This window comes from Anthonomus grandis, chromosome 13 (assembly GCF_022605725.1).
Source record: "Anthonomus grandis grandis chromosome 13, icAntGran1.3, whole genome shotgun sequence".
Lineage (NCBI taxonomy): Eukaryota > Metazoa > Arthropoda > Insecta > Coleoptera > Curculionidae > Anthonomus > Anthonomus grandis.
In genome coordinates this window covers 2,317,615-2,336,823 of record NC_065558.1, presented here as the reverse complement: position 1 = coordinate 2,336,823, position 19,209 = coordinate 2,317,615, and the positions used below count along the sequence as shown (strand labels likewise).

At 30.3% G+C, this 19,209-nt stretch overlaps 1 protein-coding gene and 1 long non-coding RNA gene across 3 annotated transcripts in view; one reads left to right on the top strand and one right to left on the bottom strand.

Annotated features, from left to right (window-relative positions):
• The window catches only part of LOC126743792 (probable multidrug resistance-associated protein lethal(2)03659), a 29,965-nt gene extending 14,386 nt beyond the window's left edge, over positions 1-15,579 (bottom strand). The window contains exon 1 of one of the 2 annotated variants that reach the window (XM_050451016.1): positions 15,273-15,579. The gene's annotated coding sequence lies outside the window, so the exon portion shown is untranslated. Of the gene's footprint in view, positions 1-3,499; positions 3,711-15,272 lie in introns of those variants that run through there. The other variant, XM_050451017.1, reaches the window with a different exon arrangement.
• On the top strand, positions 1,348-2,191 carry LOC126743794 (uncharacterized). Its single transcript, XR_007662995.1, has 2 exons — positions 1,348-1,466; positions 2,135-2,191. It is a non-coding gene; the product is annotated as an uncharacterized LOC126743794 (long non-coding RNA).
• Positions 15,580-19,209: the final 3,630 nt, after the last annotated feature.

Here is a 19,209-nt window from a genome sequence, read left to right as displayed (position 1 = left end):
CCTCAATTGGATGGTATGGATACGGGCGGTATGTGGTACTAACAGGATGGTGCGACATGTCACACTACACGTGAAGCAATTCAATTGTTGCAAAGAAAGTTTCCCGGTCGTGTCATTTCACGGAATGGAGACCAGAACTGGCCCGCAAGATCATGCGATTTAACGTCTTGTGACTTTTTTCTTTGGGGTTTTTTAAAATCCCTCGTATACGCTAATAACCCAACAACAATTCCACAGTTGAAAAACGAAATTGGACGTATTATTAGCGAAATTGGGCCGCAGTTATGTGAAAATGTAATTGAAAATTTCTCATAACGAATAAGAGTCTGTCACGAAAGTCGAGGCGGCCATTTGCCAGATATTATTTTTCATGTTTAATTGCAGTGTATTTAGCTTCACATTAAAATATAAATAACACTCAGTTTAAAATAAATTATGACTTTTATTTACCAATTAAAACGTGCGCTCTTATTGGGACACCCTATATAATAAAAAAAGAAGAACAAAATAAAATTTGTTTAGTTAAAATAAACTGTTAAAAAAATTATAAAATGTTTTAAAAAAAGTAAATGATTTAAATTATCTAGAAAGCAATAAAAACTGTTTCCTGTAAAATATTAAAAATTTACTTTAACTTCTTGGAAGAATTAAAAAAAAAGTTTTAGTTAAACTATTACAAGCAGCAAAAAAAGGAACAGAAAAAAAAATACTTAACTTGAACCTGAAAAATAAAATACAAATTTCCCAATCATAAAGAAGCTTTAATAACTTCAAAAAAATAATTAAAATCTCGTAAAAGAAGTAAAACTCTTAAGTTAAAAATGTCTTTAACTTCAAGTTTTTGAATGCCTGGAAGAAAAAAAATAAGTTTAGAAGTAGGACTTGTAAGAGGGCCAGAAATTAAATAAAAAATTATAAAATTGAAATATTTATTTTTCCTTGGAATAGAAAAAAAGATTATCTTACGAGGAAGAAATTAAAAAAAAGAATACTTCACTTATTGAATAAAAAGAAAATTTTAAAATAATCGGAAATTTAGGCCTTCTAATAGTATTGAAATTAAATTTTTATTTTATTACATATAAAAAACAACATTTTTAAATAACTATTAATTAAAATAAAAATATTATAATAGAAAAAAACAAATGTAAGACCCTGTTTTTTGAAGAATTGAAATATTTTTCTTAGTCATTAAGATGAAATTTATCGGTCTGACCGAAAAGAGGTCCAGGATATTTACAAAACTAAAGTACCGTAAGTAACCAAATACGGTTTACACTTAGCGTTTCCCCTCAGGAATTATTTTTATGGGTTTCGATAAAAGAGTCTGAGATAAATATTTGGCTTATAAAATTCATTTGAGTTTTGGTCACTAAAGAGTGAAGTTATTTAATAAAAACAATAAAGGGTGTTGCGACGTGAAATAAGCTGTGTTGGTTTGGTGTAGTGTTTTACTACAAGAAAGGGTGAGTGTTCTCACAGAGTATGCTTATTTCTATCTTATTGATTACACCGATATTTTACCTTTTTAATTAAAAATGTGATTAATGAAATATTTTAATGACCGATTGTTGTTTGTCTTGCTTGTGTTGTTGTGACGATTGTTCATTATTTCTTGTTAAGATACTGAGCTGGTCTGGGACCATTGCGCAGCTCGTTGTATTTAACAAGGCTTTGTATTTGGAGAGGACCCTCGTGTTTTGGTGTCCATTGCACCCCTCAGTACAAAGTGTGTTATCGTCAGGTGGTCTAGATCGGAGATTGCTGTCTCAATCTTATGTTTTATGATAATGTTTTTGGTAGCATTTTGGCTACGGTTTGTGAGTAATGTAGTGCTCACGTTTTGGCATATTGAACGATTGTAGGTATATCATTCAATATCAGTACGTTGTCGTTACTGGGACATTTAATAATCGGATAAAAGTAATAAATTGGTGAATAATGAATTTTGGTATATTAAAGTAAAGTGGTTAAATGTTGGTGAACGAATGAATTATGAATTAAATCGTTATCGTAAAAGTAAAATCACTGAGCAAGTTTAAAACATATTAATTCATATTTTTCATATTAATGAGTTTTGTTATTAATTAATTTTACGGGAATAAGTGTGCTCAGGTTACTTTTATTATTTCAGGTCTACACGTCACCATCTCTACTTTGGAGTCGCCCAAGCGCCCAGTTGTTTTACAAGGTGTTTATTCTATTTTTATGATTTATTTTGGACTATTTTGAATTTATTTAACATATTAAAATTATAAAATTATTTAAATGACGCTCACAGGTTTTAATTATTATACAAAAAAAATGTAAGTATATGCAAATTTGAAATTATGAATTTTTCAAAACATTAAAAAATAATTAGGTACATATAATAAAAAAGATATATTAGTCAATATTCAAAAATTTCATATTTAAAATTAAAAGTATAGATAAATATTTTCAAATATTTTAATTATAAACATCTATAATTATGACAGTTATCCATTTATAAAAAATAATAGAGTTTTACTACAAGTCTGCAAACATCGAAAAATACAGAAGAAAATCTTTAAAAATGTCTTTAATTTTAAGATTATGAATACGTAAAAGAAAAAAATTAAATTAATAACTAGGACTTAAAAAAAAACAAAAAATTACGAAATAAAACTTTTTGACTAAAAATAACTCTTTGTAAAATATAAAATTGATTAATGAAATAATATTAAAATTGAATAAATTAAAAACTAAATAAATACCATCGCAATAAATTTTTAAAAAATGCAATGTTTTTTAGACAAAAAAATATTTTCAGATTTGTTATTAATGAATATCTAGTTTTTTATTTCAAATTTAATGAAATTATTAAGTGATTTTATGAATATCTAGTTTTTTATTTCAAATTTAATGAAATTATTTAATTTCGTTTTTAAGATTAAAAAAAATAAAGACGAATTCGAAAATTTCGAAGTTTAGACAAACATTTTAGGAAGGAAATTAAAAAATGGGAATTATAGTCCATATCGGAAATAATAAAGGATTTAGGATTTTAAAAAAATTATACTTTTATTTACGAGTTCTTTGCTAGTAAAGCAAAGATACTAAAAGACTAAAAAGATTTTTAATATTTGTTTTTAATAATAAAAAAGTATTTCTATATAAATAATAAATGAAAATGACAAAGAATTTAATTAAATTAATAGCACTGGCAATAAAAAAAATAATATTTAAATATCTCTGAAAGTATACGATGGAGTGGTTTGAAATTTTGACTAGTAAAGATTCAAAACATTTGCAATGAAAAATATTCTAGAATTATTTAAGTAAAAAATTGTCCATAGAATATAACATATTAGTATAAATTTACAGAAGAATTACCATGTGTGGAAAATATTATTTTTAAAGGTCAAAAACTTGCAGTACCGAAAAGTTTAAGTGAGATTTTGGAGAAATTACATTATTCTCATATGAACTTTAAAAATATGCCCAGATAAAAGCCAATACAATAACATTTTTTACTTACGGCAATAAACTCTAAAGCCACAATTAAAAATAACAAATAAACAATTGATAGCACCTTTGTAGCCAAAAAAAAAAAGAAATGCACACAACCTAAAAACAAATAAATAATTCGCACACACTGAAGTTGTTCAATTGACACCATACACAGCAAGGTACCTAATCAAAAAATTATTACACAACTGGGTCTCGGATAGTAAAATTGAATAAACACAAAAGGCATTCGTAATTTACTGGTGACACACACACACGGTGCTTTTTAAGGAATTATTACGTAGGTCCTTCGCCATTTTTTTTTTAATTTTATACGTCAGCATGTTTCCTTCTACAATATCGTCAATTGCACCAAGAAGATCAATAATATTAATTTAATACTAAGGTGGTAAAAACGATTAACATTTATCGCATGATATACCATGACATTATTACAGTCAATGCCATGGTAATATCTTTTTTATGGGCCAAGTTTTCATGGGCAATTCGATAAGAAATTAAAAATAATATTTAGCGAGGACTGTATTTTTTTTTTTTGTTTACTGACGGTCGGATTTATTACCAGGTGGTTGTTTACTAGAATTTCTATTTTTTATCAAAAAGAAATCTCTGGTAAACATTACGTCACTGGGATTTTAGGTTGCGAATTTTTAAGAAAGAAATTTTATTTGTATAAATAATTAACACGTTCTCGATGGTCAGATAGTAGGAGAGAGTAATTTTTTTTAACCATCCGGATCTTGATACCAAATACAAATTATTAATATAAATAATATTTACTTACCTGTAATATGTACCAGTAGTCATTTATAATCGTAGTAATGATAATAATTTTTACATGTCCCGGCGAAAAATTTCACATTAGTTATTTTAAATACTTAAAGTGTCACAAATGCACTTAAAAATTTAGTAAAAGTATGCATTTTTGTTAATAATAGTTGGAAGCCCCCACCCTTGTATTCTTATTTTTAAACAGTAATAAGAATATTCCAATGTAACATATACATATGCTCAAGAAATGTGAGAAGTGATGAGAATGAGAAAAAATGTTGGTCTGAGGTAAATCTTGAAAAAAGCCTGAAAAACAAGAGGCCGAAAATCCGATCTTAAATTCAGTCATTTCCTTTCCCCTCTACCTTTCCTAACCCATCTCTAAAAGAAGAAAATTCATCCCTCTGATCATCCCTTTTAACACCATCAGCTGCTATCCAAGAAATAAATAGATAGAGGCTTCAGTTTGGCACAGAAGGTATAAAAATCCGGTAAGAGCACCACCAGTCAGACGAGAGCTATTGGCAGCAGTAAAAGCTATTGAATATTGCTATAAATATTTGTTTAGTCAACAATTCATATTTAGGACTGACCATGCAGAAGTAGGCTTCCAGGACTACAAGAGAATCACTTTACAATCGCACATAGGAAAGGCGAACGTCACCAAAATCTTGTATTGAAATATGTCAGCATTATCTTAAAATCTTCATTACAGTCCTAAAGAGTGAGATGCAACTAATATAATCCAGGATGAGTGTGATGAGTTAGTATTTGACCTTACTTATGAACTGAAGTCTCGAGAAGTATTAAATCCAGAATGGAAAGATATTTCAGAAAATATCTTTCCATTCTGATTAGATATATATTCTTTTCAAAATATATATCTAAAAGTCCTTTCTCAAAAACGGATTCCAGAAGAAGTGTTGGCGGAGGACAGGCTCAAGTTAGAATTTCCTTCGAAAAGTTTAGATATTTTGCAAGGAAATTCTCCATTTCATTAAGAGAAGGATGAGATAAGCTAACACCTTCACACCTAATCTACGGACATGGAACTCAAGTGATTCATTGACATTTTCAAGTTGTTTGGCTTCTGATAACTCTTGGTGAGGCTCCAGAAATCTATTAAGATTTTTAAGTGAACTTCTGGCCCTTTCAATAGTTCCAATGAAGGAAATTCATTAAATAATCAGTCGTTCTTTAAGAATGAACCTTGAGTTTACTAACTTGCCTTTCAGGATCTTATCTATGACCACTAATATCAGCTCCAGTTAGAATTTCCTTCGAGAAGTTTGGATTTTCTGCAAGGAAATTCTTCATTTCATTAAGAGAAGAATGAAATAAGCTAACACCTTTACACCACAGAAGTAGAACTAAGGTGATTCATTAACATTTCCATGTTCTAATAACTCATCGTGAGGCTCTAGAAATCCATTAAGATTTTTAAGTGAAATTCTCTCCCTTTGTATAGTTCCAATTGACGGAATATTCTCTCCTGGAGTTGCTTGGGTCACTGCATTTGTAATAAATCTTTTATAATTTTCTTATAGCTGTTATGGATAATTTCTATTAAAAATGTTTTGAAATATGTCAGCATTGTCTTAAAATCTTCATTGTCCGAATTGAAACAACAGCCTGAGTATCATTATATGTTTGTCATCGTAATAACATAACATTATGAATATGTTGAACGCTGGTACTGATAGTGTGAGCAATGTTTATCGTCCAAAGACCCAAGAACCCGGAACAGACAGAACTTTCCAAGCTCTTTGGCCTTAGATAACTCTGACTGAAGCTTCTGATTTATGTCAGTATCTCTAACGCACAGAATTGATTCATTAATCAGTCGTTTTTCGAGAGTGGACCCTGAGTTTCCTAGATCCCTTTCAGGATCTCATCTATGCCTGTGAATATCACCTCCAGTTAGAATTTCGTTCGAGAAGTTTGGATATTCTGCAAGGGAATTCTTCATTTTATTAAGAGAAGGATGAGATAAGCTTAAATCTGTACAACTAATCTATAGACGTACATTTCCAAGTTCTTTGGCTTATGATAACTCTTGGTAAAGTTCCAGAAATCTATTAAGATTTTAAAGGAAATATCTGTCCTTTTTAATAGTTCCAATCAAAGGAATTCAATCATTAATAGCTTGTTCTTTGTTCTTTAAAAGCGAAGCCTGAGTTTTCTAGATTTCCTTTCAGACTCTCATTTATGGCCACGAATATCAGCTCTAGTTGGAATTTCCTTCAAAAAGTTTGGATATTTTGCAAGAAAATTCTCCATTTCATTAAGAGAAGGATGAGATAAACCAACACCTTCACACCTAATCTACGGACATGGAACTCAGGTGATTCATTGACATTTTCAAGTTGTTTGCCTTCTGATAACTCTTGGTGAGGCTCCAGAAATCCATTAAGATTTTTAGGTGAACTTCTGGCCCTTTTAATAGTTCCAATGGAGGAAATTCATTAAATAATCAGTCGTTCTTTAAGAATGAACCTTGAGTTTACTAAATTGCCTTTCAGGATCTTATCTATGACCACTAATATCAGCTCCAGTTAGAATTTCCTTCGAGAAGTTTGGATATTCTGCAAGGAAATTCTTGATTTCATTAAGAGAAGAATGAAATAAGCTAACACCTTTACACCTAGTCTACAGACGTAGAACTAAGGTGTTTCATTTACATTTCCATGTTCTAATAATTCTTCGTGAGGCTCTAGAAATCCATTAAGATTTTCAAGTGAAATTCTCTCCCTTTGTGTAGTTCCAATTGACGGAATATTCTCTCCTGAAGTTGCTTGGGTCACTGCATTTGTAATAAATCTTTTATAATTTTCTTATAGCTGTTCTCTGAATAAGAATTTGTTATTTAGCTCTTCTTTGATATTTCTAAAGCATTTAAACGTTTCATTCATGAATTTCTAATGACTTTTTTAAATAACTTGCTGTTAATCATAATACTGACTACTGCCTCATCTAAGTCGAATCTGGATATTAGAGTTCTACTGGATCCTCATGGTCATGAAATAACGTTTAATAATCTAATTTGTTGATGAATTATTTAAAAACATTATTCTTATCAGCCCATATTACATAATTTGCTTCTGATACACCTTTGGTAATGATGGGACAGTCTAGGGACTAAATTTCCGATCGATTCTTACATCGTGCATTCATCAAATGGTTTCAAACATCTAATCTATGTCCACAAATATTAACTCCAGTTAATATTTCCTTTAAGAATAATCTTTATATCAGACAAGGATGAGATAAGTTCAATTTCTTGAGACCTAGTTCAGGCCATAAAACCAAGATGAGTTATTGCCATCTCCAAGTTCTTTGATCCTTACATGCATTTCAGGTTCATATAAAATTTTTACGTAAACATATTTATCTCAGACTGTATTTACACTTAACACCTGAAAGCCATGCGAGTACTTAACCTGTAATTTTCTTTTTCATACAATTGATTTAAGTCTTTAAATAGAGCTGAAAATTCCAATATAACTAAGTATACCTAATCCAGGAGTTCTTCATAATTCAGCTCCCTTCAGTAAAATTATACCAATAACTATTTGGATATTCAACCGCTTTTGCATTAGTGCACTCTTCTAATGGATGGAATGTATCAATGAATCAACCGTTTATGATCGTGAATTGTGAGTGTCAGAATCGTGGATACGATGCATAGAACCTGCAGGGTTCTCTCTCAAGCCTTGCATTGTAATTAAAAAAAGCAAAGAATCAAATTTGCTCCAAACTGAATGAAGATATTCTACTTTATTCTCAATCAAATAATACATGGAATACAATGTAAACATTATTTAATCCCTGTATGCTGCAAGGTTAAACCATTTAATATTCTGCAGAAACTAAAAAAACATTACATAATAATACATAGGATCTATGTATTTATTTATTTCAAATCCCATCAATGACCATTAAACGTGTATATATACTGTAATTAACATCTAATTATATAATATCGGAATTTTAAATAAGTGTATAGCAACACATAGGTATAATTTATTATTGGTCGAGTCGTGCGATGACGCTTGAGCGGATTTGAAAAAAAAATCATACTCGCCATTTTTCAACATTAGATTGTTCAAAGGCATCTTATGTGGTACTGTTATATGGTAATTAATCAACTGAAGACACTGTTGAACGGTAAAATACGGCTGGTTGTGATGACCTTAAAAGAACAGTGAAAGAAACTGCGATATTGGTCGAAACTGGTTTTTGGAGTCTGGATTTTAATATCAAACCAGGCAAAAAAAAAGGGAAATAAGAAAATACCAAAAAATTATAGAAACATCAGATATATCACGTTCTATTTTTTAAGGAAAATGATGGAAATAAATTGGAGTATAGGAATATTGCATTATGAAGCAAGGGGCAAAAAGATGTAGTTTTGGTAAAAAATCCTTACAAGTCGGACATCATATATGTATAAGAAGTAACTCAATACAGTTGGCCAACGGTGAAGCCATTAACAGTGACTATTACATTACATGGCGTGATAAGTTATTGGATCTGTTGAATAAGGAAATAAATAAGAAAGATATTAAATGAAAAATTGAACCCAGTGTTCTTGCAATTGCTTGACCAACCAGCATATTTGTCAAATTTGGCCTCCCCTGACTACTTTTTACCACAGAAATTTGATCTTATTTTCCTTATAAAAAGAGAAAATCTTGAAAGACCTTTAAAATAAAAGGAAAACATGTCATTATAGAAAATTTGGAAACGTCAAAAAGTCATAAAGTTTCCAATTCTAAAGTTAGAAAAAATGAAACATGTAATTTACCTAAGAATAGTGGTTTAAAAAAGACGAAATATTTTTCAAAATTCACCCAAACACAAAAAAATCAAACTTGTCACTTTCTTTGAAAACATAATTTGCAAAGTATTTCTATGGTATATGTATTCTGATAGATGACGAAGTGTCTGTTTACCTAAAGATTAGTGATTACGTAAGTGAACATTACTGAGTTCAATGGGTAATTTTGCAACAATAATATTTTTTTAAATTATTTTATAAATAAAAAGCTAATCTGTACTCATCATCAGTATATTCCAATCATGTTCCATTTGACCTATTGCAGTAACGTTCTAGCAAGGACATATCAATCATATTGTCATGGGTACTTTCTTTTTATATAAAGATGGAAAAATTCTAAGAATATTCTTATTTAAAATTAGTCTTATGTTGAATTGTTGAATGTTTTATAATTCGAAATATTTAGTATGTTATTATGTTTTTGAGGAGCAATTTAAGAATGTTAATAGTTCTCGTTTGGTTCATGGGTATATGCTTGAACTTGACTTAATACGTGTAACATAATGGCAATTTACTGTCATAATTCAAGCAGTGAAGTGAGTGATATATGAGTGAATAAATTCGTTATATTAAACATTTAAAAAATTAGTTTTTTTCTCGAACAGTTTATTAGTAGGAAAAAATTAAAAAAAAAAAATGTTGCCTTCTGAATACATAGAAAGGAGTACTTTTAGGAAAATTTCCTGAAATATCACGTAATGGAGAAAAAAAAATAGCAAAAAATATTGGCTAGGCATAAGTAGTTTTTGACAAAAACTTAATAGAAAGAATTCATTAGAAATTTTTTTTTCCAGTTGCAGTTTACATTATTAGCAGAATTTTCACATATATTTAGTATGTTTTGGCACACACACTTTTGGTCCTTTGAGCCGGATCTATTTTGATATAAAACATTTTTCGTCATCTCTTCAGTTAAATTTTTTTAATTTTGCTTGGTCCTTTGACCCAGATGTAAAACCCTTGTTAAGACATTTACCCACTACAAAAGAACAATATAGATAATTATTAAATTAAAAAAAAAATAAGACTTTCTCCGAAAAAGCAGTACTAGGCTCGAAATTGTCAATTTACGTGTAATGTCATCCAAAAAGTGACGGGCCCATTAATTTTGAAACAATATCACAGTTGATTTTTTCAGCACTTTATTTTGGAAAAATTTATTAAAATAATTCATGTAGAGAATAGGCAAAATATAAGTGACAATATTTCCTTGTAAATGACTTGGGAAAAAAATGCGTTTTCTAGAAAAACTTTCTGAATTAATTTATTAAATGGAAGAATATAAGTCAAATAATATAAGTAACTTTGAAAAATGATAAAAATGCTTTTTTTTTGGAAACCTTTAGGCAATAGAGAGACAATAGCTGAAAATTATGCTTTTTCAGTGCCGTCGAAAAATGCTAAAAAAACGCGATTTTGTTGGAAAATTTCCCAAAAGAATATTATGATTACTTCCAGGCTATTGAATAATGTCAATCATCTCATAGTGAACAAAGAGAGTAATTGAATCAACCTGGACGAATATTTTAATTTCTTCAGGGCAGTTGAGTGAATTCAACTAAATCACAGAGAGCAAAGAGAGAATAAGGGTACAACTCAGTTTCCTTTAAGCTAAGGTTTTTTGTTTTCTTAAGGCGTGTTCAAAAAATGATTTTTTTTGAAAAATGTCCCAAAAGAATATTTTGAGTACTTCCAGGCAGTTGAATGAATACAATCAGATCACAGTGAACAAAGAGAGTAACTTACCCAACTACCTGGAAGAATATTTTAATTTCTTCGAGACAGTTGAGTATATTCAATCATTTCTCAGCGAGCAAAGAGAGTAATTGAGTCAACTGCCTGGACGAATATTCTAATTTAGTTAAGTGAATTTAACCACGTCACCGAGAGAAATAAAGAGGAAATTAGGCTACTATTGAATTCTCTGGAAGGTCATTTGAGGAACTTGAGTGCATGAAACTCTCAGACAGAAACAAAAGACGGTTTCCAGATGTCCTGTTGCCTGGAAGAATAATTTAATTTATTCCAGGCAGTTGAGTGAATTTAATCATTTCACAGTGAGTATACACATTTTCGAACATTTATTTAAATAAACGTTTATATCAAACGACTATATATCAAAATTATCTTTTGTGTCAAAGTTGAGAAAACTATCAAAAAGTTGAGTTGGGAAATAATTTATCAGGGGGAGAGGATATAAGCGAAAATATTCCCTTGTCTGTGACTTCGAATGATGCACAAAATATAACAACCACTTTTGAAATGCATATTTTTTCGTATAATTTGATATGGTTAGTTTTTGAATCGGTTGATAAATAAGCCCATAAGAAGGAAAAAACTAGGTCACATAAATAAACGCATTTAACTAATAAAAGGCTTTGATTTCTTGAATAGGAGGTTGCGTTCTTTAATTATTTTTCAATTGACATAATACATGACACCTTGTCAAGTGCAAGTGCTTACTAATATTTGAAATGACTCCCGAAATACTGACTGTATTTCTGAAAAACGCATTTTAAAAGTGGTTATGTATAATAAGGTGCTATTTAAAAAAATAAAGTAAATGTCAAAAATACTGGTTTGTAAAAGTTTTGTTAAAGTAATAAAATATAATGGATATTATTTTGTCGTGATTACTTGATTAAAAATTAAAATTTTCAACGCATTCATTTGCTATTTCTTAAAATTTTTATATGAGTAGAAAACAAAAAGTAGCAAATGCGATATCATTATCCTCAGGATATTATTTTCTATCACAATACGTAATAGTATCTTAATTGTCCCATTTAAAATAAAAAAGTCAGTGTCACTTCACTTCCTGTTAAATCGGAAGTAACAAAAATTAACAGTAAATGTCAAAAGATGCTTTTAAAACCGTTCTATTGATATACCGACTTTCATTTCTGTATCTTGAATAGTAAAAAAGTGTTCTTTTTTTCCTGTGTCACCCAGTATATCCCTTAACAAATTTTTTCATTATTCGATGTATTTCTTCTAATACTTTTCTTTCTACATTAAAAGTAGCAAAAAATATTTCTCTTTTTAAAAATCAGAGCTCTAACGAGGATGGAGTAAACTATCGACCCATTTCACTGCTACCAGTATTTTCCAAAGTAACATCTACCCAAAGTGTCAGTATGGCTTTAGAAACAATAAATCTACTCTTGACTCAAACAAATAATACGACTCATTTTGAGATTTGACAAAGGCCTTTGATTGTGTTTCTTTTGAAATACTCTTACAAAAACTATCCTTTTATAATTTCTGTCCTGATAGCACAGCTTTTGTCAAGTTATATTTATCTGATCGCGGAACAATATGTTTTCTATAATGGGGAAATTTCGAAATGACTAAAAATCAAAAAAGGAATCCTACAAGGCTCAGTTTTGGACCCACTACTGTTCCTTATTTACTCGTATATCAACGATTTGCATAACTTCTATCAAAGTTTTTAGGTCTTAATATCGATTTTAATTTAAAGTTTGACAGACACGTTAGAGCCTCAAGCTGCTATAGCATCAGAATCAGAGCAAAGGAACTTGGCGGCATCTGCACAGCCCGAAATACTTATTTTGCCCATATAGAATCGCATCTGAGGTTCTGTGTTCCCTTCTGGGGTAGCTTTAGTCAGTTCTTTTTTAGATCCACTTTTGTGTTACAAAAGAGAGCGCTACGCTACATGTGTAAGACACTGTTCATCGAAAACAAAATATTCACTTTGTCATGCCTTTTACTATTAGAAACAGTGTGTTTTATCAAGTAGTCATTTTACGAATAAAATTCCAGTTTACCGTAATTCTTTTAATTTATTTTTTTTATGTTTTTTTGATGTTAAATAATATATATTTAATTGATTGATATTCAAAAAATTTGGACAACTAAATGTTGGAACATGGGTTGCTTTTGCTCAAATTTTTCCAGTTTTATTAGCATGACGCGAAGATGGCTTTGAATAAATAAAAGTAAGTAGTGCGTTGTCAATAATAAAAATGAGGTAACACAAGATTTCTATTTAATGCATTTATTCAAGATGGCGCTTATGTGTTATTTTGACATTTAGAACTGTCGTTTTTATGTCAAAATAAAATAGTGACGCATTTATTTTCGTACACTGATTTTTACCTATTCAAAAATCATAAAAATGTAAAACGTTAAAATAAAAAAAAATACTTTTTTATTAGGCCGCCATTTTGAAACGAGTTAAGATATGGGTCTAATATTTCAGGGTTATAAAGTACTCATTGAGACCTTTAAAATGAGGTGCCACACGACCCCCCTTTCTATTTAAAATTTTTTCTCAAGATGTCGCCCAGCCGCCATCTTGGAATTTACAACTAACTAGTTTACAGTGAAAAATAGTATCTATAGACCAATTTACTTATGCCAAGTTTCAAAAATTTTTTTTGACTCGTTCAAAAAATAAATGGGGGGGGGGGGACTTCAAAGAAAAACACTGTATATATTTCCTAAGAAGAACACCCAAATTAAATATATTAAAACAATATTTTGAATGTAACTATCTTTTTTATTTTTTATGACTCTTAAGATAATTTATTTATTCTTATATAGGTATATAAACTTACTATTATCTTTATAAATTTATAGACTATGCTTTGTCAATAAGGATATAATTTTTATGTATTTCTTTGACAATAAAGTATCTATGAACTGAAATGTACTGTGACAATCCCCATTTAATTCTTTTTGCTGATGACACCAATACTATCCTTTTGAAAACATACAAGACATTGTTACGGATAATCGGATAGAAATAGAGAATTAGTTTTTTACAAACAAACTTAGCCTCAACCACTCAAAGACGCAGAACCTAAACTTCGCACTTCGCCTTGTGAAACCCGATCTTCTGATCGACGATTCTGTAAATTCTGTATACACGAAGTCTTTCTAACGCTTTCAGTAAAAAGACACTTATTTATCATTGGGCCATTCTGAACATCAGGCTTCAAGAATCTTTGGAGTGCTCATTGTTACGTCGTTTTATTCTCTCGAGGAATACCTTAGTAATAATTTTAATGATCTTTAAGTATTCGAATGTATTGTCGAGTATTTGTTTAATGATCTGTTAATATTTGTTGTATATAAAATGTGTTCGAGTAATAAGCTGTATTTATGTTATTTTAATGAGCTTTAAAACTATACATAATTAGTACTAGTAGTGTATAATTTTATAAATTTTTGACGTGAACAGCTTGTGTAATTATACCCAATAAATTTCTATCTATTAATGTTAAATGGCCATTATTTCTGGTCCGAGAGCTTGCAAAAAATGGATATAATTTAGGCAATAGGAAGGCTATATACAAAAATTATCTCTTGTCTTTGACTGGAAAACTGTTCAGCAAATATGGTTCCTTGGAAGAAGTATTTAATTCGAAAGTTAAGTGCCAAAAATTAAGTTGTCAAAAAAAAATTCTTCCCTATTTTTCCTTTAATAGGCCTTCAACTTTAGACAAGAGATAAAAAGTTGCGATTAAATGCTCCTAAAAGAGCGCTTTTCCTTTGTAGGAACGTTTAAACGAAAACTTCAAGCCAAAGTCTTTTTTAAAAAGAGTTAAAATATCTAATCTTACAAGAGGAAAGAATAAGACAGAACTAAAGTCTAAAAATGTACTGTAAAATTAAATCAGGAAGAGTAATGGGAAGAACCGAAAATGACCATTGATGCGTGATTTAAAATCGCAAACGCTACTTTCCTATAATCATCGATTAAACCTAACTTTATTATTAACAATAATGCTAGTCCTGGCTGTACGTTTATTTAATGAACTACACTCATTATCCAATTCAAAACAAAAATTAGCAAAAATAGGTTATTAAATTTGAGCATTTTTCACGATTATGTGGCTATAAAACTAATGTTTATCAATAAATACAAAAAAATCAATGATTTGCAAATCTGGTTAAAGAAAATAATGTGGACAATAATGTGGTCGTCTGATACTTTCTCGTTTAATAAATTTTAGGTCAGGTAAAAGTGCTTCAATTACGAAAGGATTTTGGTATTCTATAGTTTTTTTTTTATAGTTAAAAGAAATGCTATTAATTATTTGATGTTGATGGTGAGGAGTGTGAGCATCACTAAAAGTTGAATTGTTTGTATGAGCCAAAAAAATATAAATTTTAAGTTATTCTAATAAAAAACTTAACTTACTGTTACTCTCGCTACACAGGACACCCTAAACGAACACTCTAAATACTCGGGTTATAATAACTATTAGAAAATAAAAAGTGCGCACTAAAAAAATTGCCGAAAATTACTCCGCGGTGTGCTCTTTCGCAAATAATTGATTTATAATGGTAAAATGACCATTTAGCGTTGCCTATTTTAACTCGGTATATATTTAATGGTAGGAAGCGCGTTCGTGCAAAATCAAATAAGCAAACGATTTAATAATCGACCTCCGGCCGGCCACCCGTACGTTTGTAAAACTCAATTTCCACCATCAGAACCAACTAAACCTGTCCTATCAACAGCAATAATTTGTTGATAGGAATTTTTATTTGATTGGGTTTTTGGTTTGGTGGGGGTGCAACTGTACCCATGATAGTTAGTTATATGCTTCAAATTGCATTAGGTATAATAGAAATTTTAATTTTCTTAGGCAGCGAAGTGGTTTCTTCGTTTCTACCTGGAAAAATGCTGTTTTCCGATTTAGGAGCTCTTTGAAAAGTCAGAGGTTCTTATCGTCTCTATAAAGGAAGACAACAAACTTTTCTTTTAGGATTTTTTTCTAAATGTTATTAAATCTCAATATCTTCATTAATAAAAAAGATTCACTTTTCCAAAAATTTTTTGATATGTTCTTATCCGATGCTAGAAATAAATATGCCTTTATATTACGGAAATTAAAAATTACAACAACAATTATAAATGCGGCGAGATCTAAAAAAAAATAAGTAGTAAAAAAAAATAGTACTTCAAAATAATATATATATATATAAGTTCAAACTATAAATTAGTTACTATAATTAAGCTTATAAAACAAAACGATCCTATACAGACATAATCATACCACACATTTAATCAAGTAATATAAAAAAAAAACATTGGCTCGTTTATTAATTTTTTTCTCTTAAACTGTTTATTTTATCGACAATGAACAAGACTACCTTTTTTTTAGCGTAGGGTTCAAGGTATCCAAATTTATTTTTTTTAGACTTTAACATACAGGGTGTTAAAAATAAACGTATTAAAGTGTACAACGTAGTCCGCCCCTGGTAAAGTAAACAAGGTAAATGTATTTTAAGGATGTCATTTTAAGAGGTCCCTAATAGTGTTCATCACCTAAAATTTTTATTAAATTCTACCGGGTAGTTATGAAAAATCAATTTCCAGCAGCGTCCTTTAGAAGGCTGTATCTTCGTAAAGAAGACCTGTAGGAATTTTTTTATAAGAACGTTCGGTATTATTTTTCGATGTTCTACCTGAATCCGAGAGATTTCCCACTTAAACCGGGACACCCTGTACACTTGTGCCAAAAATCAGATTTTTCGATATATTGTATGTAATTTATTTTCAAATTGCAACAATTTTTTTAAGGACAATTCAATTATAATTTTATAAAGATTGTTTTAATAATTTGTTACCGTACCTATTTGTACCTTTTTTTATAAAGAAAATTGCCCCAATTGTAGCATTTATTTTTGCACATTTTTTTCAGTGAGCTTATGGAAACTATGCACAATAACATCAAGATCAGAATTTATGTTCCCTATGGCGGTATTTATTTGATTAATTGAAAATGAGTGATAAAGTTGAACATCATCTGCGTATTGATGCGACTTGCATGTTTTAAGAAACTCAAAAAATGAAACGTGTAAACTGGAAACAAAAGTGGTCCCAAAATACGACTCTGCGGAACTCCCTGACCAATATACAAATAATACTCTTTGCACTCTATTATCCAAATAATCACAAAGAAGATATAAAGCTGAGTCGTGTAGGCCAAAATATTTTAATTTGGCAATAAAATAGAATGATCAAATGCTTTACTATAGTCTATCAGAACCATTGCAGTAGCTTTTTTTAATATCCATTGCGCGAAGAATATCATCGCATACATGCAATAGTGCTGTTTCCGTACCATGCCGGGATCTGAACCGTGACTGGTATCAGCAATAATTTTATTATTTATAAAAAACGTTTTTAATTGCTGGTGCTTTTGGATTTTTCCAATATTTTGGAAAGGGTAGGTAGGATGCTTATAGGACGGTAATGTGACAGCTCAGCACGGCTATTTACTTTAGGAATGGGTAATAAATCCGCCTTTTTCCATGCCCTGGGAAATCTGGATAACGAACGAGCCTTATTGATGATGTATGTGATATAAGAAGTAAGCTAAGGGACTAACAAAGAAATCATCCTAATGCCAATAGCATCAGACCCAATGGAGGCAGATCACTTTCACTGATCTCCCTAAACTTGGTCTCACCTCGTAATAAAAAAAGAATTAAATTGTTCAGCATCGATAACAGTATTGGAGTGAGCTGGTAACTTTGAATTTTTTGGTGTTATATTAAGACACTTTAAAGTTTTCCAAAAGGAAGCCGGATCCTCTTTAAATGTATAATTTAGAAATGTTTAGCATGTTGTCCAAACAAAGTAGAGAAAATAGAAAATACCAATTTTCTTACAGGCAGTTGAGGCTCTTTTTTACCTTTTTTTCTGTTTTTACGGCTCAACTACTTCCTCAAGTAATACTACTAAGAATCCAGAAAATTTCGTTATTTCCAAGTGATCAAATCATAGCAGATGGCTCAAAGGTGGTACAAAAAGATACTTAGAGACTCTGAAAGACAGTACAAGGACCCCGGTATTATACTAGGGTCGCTCTCACTTCCATATAGCGAATTTATAACCAATGAGCAGGAGTCCTTGGAGGCATACGCATTTACTTTCCAGCAGTTCTCGGGCTCCGAAAGATTGGATGCATGCGTTATATCAATGCACTTGAACTAACTACATTTTGCGTTCATAGAAATAAATTTTTTTAAATGTATTTTTAAATGAATTTTGGTAAACAAGGCTAATTTCCTTGGGCCATTTTCGTTATAGAGTGAATCACCTCTTGGGCTCGATGCACCCTAACCATATAATCTTAAATGGCACCACCCCTTTTTGTGATACCTTAAATTAAAGGTCTTTTGAAGTAGTATTTACCTGCATAAGAATTTTTGTTGTATAGAGGGTCAAAGGAAGGTATAAGTTAAATAAAATAAACTTTGTTTTATAAAGTGCTATTTTATTTAATTAGATGCTCAAAATGTTTTCCATTTTGGGTCAAACACTGTACATTCTGTAGCGTTCTCTTGGAATAGATGCACGCTTTGTAATAAATCCTTTGCCAAAGATAATCTACGCTGAACTGTTTTTTTCTTATTTGCTACTGATCGATATCCAATTTAAGTTAAGTGTGTCAGATTGAACTTCACCGTCAAAAAAGTCAAAAGTAATGTAGATGGACCCAGTTTTAAAAAATATTTTACATTGTATATCGTCTTGTGACATTTCACCACACTCACTCAAATACTTCACACAATGGTTTACAGTAAAGCTGAATGAAATGAAATAATTTATATTTATGGCTCTCAAATCGTTGTGCTTTAACGAATGCTACATTATTTAACGAAAGAAATCCTGGCAAAATGTACGTTATACTTACGTGAGGCAACTTTAATAAGATGCGTGTCCAGATCAGTGGAGTGGGAGAAGAGGTCCAACGCAATGGCCGGCGAAATCACCAGATGTAACACCTCTCGACTTTTTTTTCTCTGGGGTCACTTAAAAACTATTGTGTTTAAAACGAAACCGGCTTCAATGGATGATCACGGATTATTACAGAATATGCATTTATTCCAAGAGAAGTGTTTCGAAATGAGCTTGAAAATAGATAATATTTTCGTTTCGTCCACAATGGAATGCATTTTGAGTATCTTATTAAATAAAATTACACTTCATAAAAACAGAGTTTATTTTATTTAACTTATACTTTTCTTTGGAATTACAGTGAAATTATTGTGCAGGTGAACTCCAAAAGTCCGTTAATTTAAGGTATCATAAAAGGGGTGGTGGTATTTAAAATTTTAGG